The sequence below is a fragment of the Rutidosis leptorrhynchoides genome, chromosome 9, assembly GCF_046630445.1.
Source record: "Rutidosis leptorrhynchoides isolate AG116_Rl617_1_P2 chromosome 9, CSIRO_AGI_Rlap_v1, whole genome shotgun sequence".
Lineage (NCBI taxonomy): Eukaryota > Viridiplantae > Streptophyta > Magnoliopsida > Asterales > Asteraceae > Rutidosis > Rutidosis leptorrhynchoides.
This window is the reverse complement of record NC_092341.1, coordinates 93,743,038-93,749,268: the sequence shown is the minus strand read 5'-3', so window position 1 is coordinate 93,749,268 and position 6,231 is coordinate 93,743,038.

Genomic DNA, 6,231 nt, shown 5'->3' with positions numbered 1-6,231 from the left:
AAATGTTAGATAATTGAAATATAAATGTTAGTAACATAAATGATAATTAGACGACAGTGTCGACCATATATTATTCAGGTGGTATAACCGACCATATATCATTTAGGTGGCAGAGCCAACCATAATTAGTATTAAGATTATCGTGCTGATAACGTGTTATAATTCAGTAGGCTTATAACTACCTTTAGTGGTTTGATTCTTGATGTTATAATTCAGTAGGCTTATAACTACCTTTAGTGATTTGATTCTTGATTAAGAATACTAATAATGAAGTGTAAGAACAAAGATGATAATGGAGAGAAAGAAAGAAACACTTTGTAAGTGTGAGAAATGGTGCAAGTTTAATGCTTGCATTCATGGCTATTTATAGCAAAAATATCACAAGTTTAGGTAATACAATAATATTACTTTTGTGTATCAATAATTGACTATCCATTTATATATATATATTTATATATTATAACAATATGGTCTATTTTATACTATTGAGCAATAATCTAGACACTCTTTTGCGACTTCCAAAAGTCCAGCTCCTGCTATTTTAATTTTCTCTCTACCAAGTTGCAAACGCAAAATGATACTCCCTCCGTCCCATATTTATTGTCACCAGACAAAAAACACACAGTTTAAGGAAATTTCACTAACTTCATTTCTCCACCAATGAAATATCTTCTCTCTCCAGATCCACCAATGAAATATCTTCTTTCCTTTCCATTTATGGAAGTGGACAATTAATTTGGGACATCCCAAAATGGAATAGTGGACAATTAATTTGAGACATCCCAAAATGGAATAGTGGACAATAATATAGGGACGGAGGGAGTATCTTTTATGTCAATAAAAAAATGATAATTTAAAGATATATAATAACCCTTTATTTATTTAACAAAGTTTTTGATAGTGCTCCAAATGAACATATATTTAGTATCAATATCCTTTCAATATCTAAAGCTTTTAGTTACTATTGTTTTATTTTTATGTGATATTCGTTTAAATAAATAAGTGCGAAGACAAAAGAAGAAAACAACGATTTGAAGACGCAAATGACCAAAAAGCTCAAATGTACAAGATATAATTCAAGTGGTTCAATTTATTGATGAGAAACGTCTAAAAATTACAAGAGTACAAGTCGTGAAACGCAAAGTACAAGATATCTACACGTACGAAAGGACGTTCGAAAATCCGAAACCGGGACATAAACCGAGCTTCAACGCGCAAGTCAACGGAGCTAAAATTACAAGTCAACTATGCACAAGAATATAATATAATATATATATAATTATATATTATATATATATATATATATATATATATATATATATATATATATATATATATATATATATATATATATATATATATATATATATATATAATATAAATAAAGTGTCGGAAAACTAGAAAACAAAGCATTGTGAGCTGGATCAGGTAGCCATGCGATCGCATGGCATATAGGCACAAAGCCCATGCGATCGCATGGGCATCAGAAGTTGGCCAAGTCTATAAAAGCCACAAGTTTCTGCCGAATTCAGTGCACCTCTTCACACTCTTTTCATTCCTTCTTCTGTAAACATAAATATATTTATATTATAATTTTTATATAAGTTAATTTTAATAATAAAGTTATGGTTTAGTTGAGTTATTTTAAGAAATGTTTTACGGGTTTTAAGTCGAAACTCAGTCCGGGTAACGCTACGCGATTAATCACCACTGTAAGCTATGTTCTTCCTTTTTAAATTAATGTCTCGTAACTAAGTTATTATTATGCTTATTTAAGCCGAGGTAATCGTGATGTTAGACTAAATATTAAAGACGAGGTTATTGGATTTTGTACCATAATTCGGGTTTAGACAAAAGACCGACACTTGTGAACATCGGACTATGGACTATTAATAGATGGGGGGTATTGTCAAATTGAATGACAACTCATTAGAATCTGTCGAACCTATCTTCAAATTATTTAATCTAATAATTATTAAATGATTATGAATGTCCTATTTAGTGACGTTTATACGACATCTTTTACAAATCATTTAATCAATCAATTGGATTGGGTAATTTATTATTCATTATGGCCAAGTGAATAAATTAATGCATCATGGACTAATTATAACAGGGGTGGATTACATACAATGGTAATTGGTGTAATTTTTAACAAAGTATTAAAACCTTGGATTACACGCAGTCGATAACCTGGTGTAATTATTAACAAAGTATTAAAACCTTGTTACAGTTCGAATCCCTAATTAGTTGGAATATTTGACTTCGGAAATAAGGTTAATTTATCGAGCATTTTATAATTATGACCGATGAACTATTATGGACAAAAACTAGTTAGGTTTCAAATAAATCCAGGACAAAGGACAATTAACCCAGAGTAATGAATTAAAATCAAAACGTCAAACATCATGATTACGAAAGTTTAAATAAGCATAATACTTTTATTTCATATTTCATCTTACTTTTATTTACTGTCATTTTAATTACTGCAATTTACTTTATCGCAATTTAAATTCTGTCATTTATGTTATCATCATTTATCTTTACGCTTAAAATATAAAATCGACAAACCGGTCATTAAACGGTAAAACTCCCCTTTTATAATAATAATAATACTACTTATATATATATATATATATATATATATATATATATATATATATATATATATATATATATATATATATATATATATATATATATATATATACAAATATAGTTGTGAAAAATATAGTGTACGCAATAAGCCGTCTCCCTGTAGAATTAACCGGACTTACTAAAAACTACACTACTCTACAATTAGGTACACTGTCTATAGTGTTGTAGGAGAGTTTAGGGATATCCATTCTATAAATAAATAAATAAATAACTAGTGTAAATTGTATCGTATTTAATAGTATTTCGTAATAAAATTAATAGTATTTCGTATACACCGCTGCACACATCAAGTTTTTGGCACCGCTGCCGGGGACTCGGTGAAAAACGCTATATTTTTGTAATCTATATTTTTGTAAAAACATATTATTTCTTATTTCGTAAAAATATTTTGTATTTATTATAAGTGTTAAGAATAAATATAAACATATATATATATATATATATATATATATATATATATATATATATATATATATATATATATATATATATATATATATATATATATATATAGAACTTTAGTTATAAAATTAAAACTACTTATATTTTTGAGATTTTAAATATAAGTTTATTATATTTTATATAAATATTCTATAAATATTTTCTACATTTTAAAAAAATCAAAAAAAATAATAATTAGAAATTGGGCCAAAGCCTGTTCGAAACCCGAAACATTTCTTGAATCTTGGGCCATGCGATCGCATGAGCCCAACACCATATAACCATGCGGTCGCATGGTTTGTACTGACAGAAACAACCTCGTATTGCATTTAATACGAATTAGGGTTAATATTATTATTATTATTTAATCTTTAGGGTTTAATTAAATTATTATTATTAATTAGAGTTTATTTATTTAACATATCTATATTTCTAGTTTTAAAATATAATTTGTAATATTAAGATTAAATATTATTATTAATTATATAGATTAATATTTTTATAAAATAATAATATAAAAATAATATTTTTATCAAATTTGTATTTTTATCATTTTAGTATTAATTTATATTTTTATCGTTTTTTTTAGTAATATTTGTCATTCGTAATTAGTTTTAACTTAGTTTTTGCCGTAGTTATTTTATATTTCTAGATTTTAGGCTTTGCCGTAAAATCCCTTAAGTGCTTTTTCTTTAAATTAAGATTTAGGTGCTTTAGAAATTTGCGACGCAGTCTTTAGATTTTAGTGCCTAATTAACTAATTTCCGTTTTCCGTTTAGAATTGCATTTAAGTTTTAATACATTTAGGCGCAACTTTTTAGACTTTTAAGTTTCGACGTTTTTCTTTCTCATTTTTATTTTTCGACGCTCTATTTCATTTCTACGCGCTAGTTTTTAGGACATAGAATTTTCTTTATCTTCTTTAAATTTCGACGAAAAATTATTTTAAGCGGTTAAATTAATAAACATCCAAAATATTCTGGTTCGTAGTAATAGTTGGATTTGTTAGTGGCGAGTTGTGGGCTTCCGATTTAAAGGGTCCTGGCTACCTGCTGCATCTATTGGCTATTCGAAACGTGAGCAAAATCAGAAAAGTCTATTAATTTGATAACTTATATAATTTTTATCTTTATAACTAATAGGATATTCAATGAATGCATCGAGCAAAACGTTCACCACCTTTCATACGTTCACCACCTGTAACTCGATCAAGACATCTAGCCAATATTATCGCCGTTGATTTTTCTTTAGAATCATCATCTAGTCGAACAAGTACTCCAACTTAAATTTCCGATAATCCATCTTTTGAACCCGACTTCAAAATTGAAAACCCGGAGGATATTCAAGGACAATTTCAAGATCCTGAACCACTAATCATTCCTCCTGAACCACAAACCGTTAAATCAGAATCTTCTAGTGATTCGGATTCAACAATTTTAAATATGGAAATAACGGAACCTCTAAGTATGGAAGATCGAATGAGAGCTACACGCACTGGCCAAGGACATGCCATTACGCGACCAGACATTAATGCGCCAGATTATGAAATCAAAGGACAAATCCTACACATGGTAACTAATCAGTGCCAATATAGTGGTACGCCGAAGAAGATCCAAATGAACATCTTCGAACCTTTAATAGGATTTGTACTATATTCAAAATCAGAGAAGTTGAGGATGAACAGATCTATCTCATGTTGTTTCCCTGGACTTTAAAGGGAGAAGCCAAAGATTGGTTAGAATCGTTACCTGAAGGAGCGATTGACACATGAGATGTTTTAGTTGAAAAATTTCTTAAAAGATTCTTTCCGGTATATAAAGCCGTAAGACTTCAAGGAGAAATTGTTACGTTCGCGCAAAAGCCAAATGAAACATTATATGAGGCGTGGACAAGATTTGGAAAGTTGTTGAGAGGATGTCCTCAGCACGGTTTAGACACTTATCAAATAGTACAAATATTCTACCAAGGTGTCGACGTTGCTACACGAAAATACATCGACACAGCAGCTGGTGGTTCCATTATGAAGAAAACCGCAACCGAAGCTCACAAAATCATTGATAACACAGCCTCCCATTCGTATGAGTGGCACCAGAAAAAAGATATTTTTCGTTCATCTAAAGCGGCTAGAGCCGATTCTAGCCATGACTTTGATTCCGTTTCCGCAAAAATAGATGCTTTCGAGAGACGAATGGAAAAAAATAACTAAAGATATTCACGCAATACAAATCAGTTGTGAGCAATGCGGTGGACCACACTTAATGAAAGATTGTCACATTGAGCAAACGATGGAACAACGTGAGAATGTTTCCTACATGAACCAAAGGCCGGAAAATAATTATCAAAATAATTATCAACCGCCAAGGCCAAACTTCAATCGAAATCAAAACATTCTTTACAATCCAAATGGACCCAACAATAACTCGTATAACCAACAAGGTCCGAATAACCAACCAACTCAAAATAACACTTTCAATCAACAAAGACCTGGCTGGTATAAACCACCACAACAAACCGAAGAGAAAAAGTCAAATCTAGAAGAAATGATGGCAAAGCTAATGGAATCTCAAACACAATTTATTACATCTCAAACCCAAACAAATGAGAGGTTTGATCAGTCATTTAGAACTCAACAAGCTTCCATTCTGAATCTAGAAAAACAAGTAGGTACTCTTGCTAGATTGATGAGTGAGAGGGAACAAGGAAAGCTACCGAGTAATACTGAAGTAAATCCTTGAAATGAGAATGTTAATATGGTGTCAACAAATTCTGAAAAACAAGCACCAGAAGATGGGAAGGTTTTAGATGTGAGTAACAATGAAGAAGTTACAATACCACCACCACCCGAGTATGTAAAGCCAGTGGTGGCACCATACAGACAACCCATCCAATTTCCAAGAAAAGGAGTTGAGTAGGAGCAAGTAATAGGTAATAAAGTTTGTGATACCTTTGAAAAAAATAAGAAGAATAAGAAAATACAAGAAACAAAAACCGTAAAAGTAAACCCGGTGAAGACAGTTCCACCAAAACTTCCACCCAGGTTGGGTGATCCGGGTGAATTTATTGTTCCTTGTCTACTTAGTGATTGTGTCATGTATGATGCACTAGCAGTTTTAGGTGCGAGTGTGAGTGTTA